General features: G+C 27.6%; 1 non-coding gene across 1 annotated transcript; it reads right to left on the reverse strand.

Annotated features, from left to right (window-relative positions):
* Positions 1-676: 676 nt before the first annotated feature.
* On the reverse strand, positions 677-749 carry TRNAK-CUU. Its single transcript has one exon. It is a non-coding gene; the product is annotated as a tRNA-Lys (tRNA).
* Between the last annotated feature and the right edge of the window lie 290 nt (positions 750-1,039).

Raw genomic sequence — 1,039 nt, forward strand, 5'->3', positions numbered from 1 at the left:
GGTACGTGCACGTGCATGTGCATGTGCATGTGCATGTGTAGTTTTCGTTTTGTGTTTTAACACTTATCTTGTCATGTATATTTTAATTGTATCATATATTTTTAATTTTTCTTAAAATTATATCTATACAGTTTCTTTAAACTTCATATTTGAACTCTATAAAATACATAATAAATGCTAATCTCTATTAATACAATAGAATACTCTAGTAATTTGGATTTTGTTTTCCAATAAGAAATTTCGTTAATTTTGGATTTTATTTTAATAAGAAATTACTTTTCATCCTTCTACTTTCAATTTGAAGTAAAACTTTATACACCGATACTTTGCACCGGTACACCATTACGGTTGAGTTTTAGGTAAGAAGAAAGTTATGGTGAGAAATGTAAGAAAAGACTTCTACCATCGGATCAATCCTAACTGAATGTCAACAATAATTAGATACATTGAGATGCACCAGATTTGTTCCTTTATAAAACGCAATTCATGGATAGGTACGAGTAAAAGTAAATAAGGGTTCAGATATCTTCTTATCAAAATTATCATAAATAAAAACTATCATTTTTGATAGATTGGTGTTGAGACATTATGTTTTAAAATGTTAATAAATAATTAAAAGTAAAATTTTAAAAATAAGAAAAAAAGTTAAATTAGAAATGCCAAAGGAAAAAAGGATCGCCCACCGTGGGGCTCGAACCCACGACCACAAGGTTAAGAGCCTTGCGCTCTACCAACTGAGCTAGACGGGCTCTGTTGATCATATTTCTTAATACAAATTAAAGAATTAAAACAACATTTAATAAAAATACAAATTAAGAACAAAAACGAAAATGAAATGTATATTCTCAAAAAATACGTTGATAAAATCCTCCAAGAAAGTCAAAGTCTTTTGTACTAGATTAATTATGCATTAAAGATCGTATATTTTTAAATTTTGATAATCTTTGCTCATTTTTAACTTTACCATATAAATGTAATTCAAATTTGAAATGATACGATAATATTTCTTAAAGACTTCAAATTAGTGATGGCCAAACCT

Source organism: Cynara cardunculus, assembly GCF_001531365.2.
Source record: "Cynara cardunculus var. scolymus isolate 2C chromosome LG 6, CcrdV1, whole genome shotgun sequence".
NCBI lineage: Eukaryota > Viridiplantae > Streptophyta > Magnoliopsida > Asterales > Asteraceae > Cynara > Cynara cardunculus.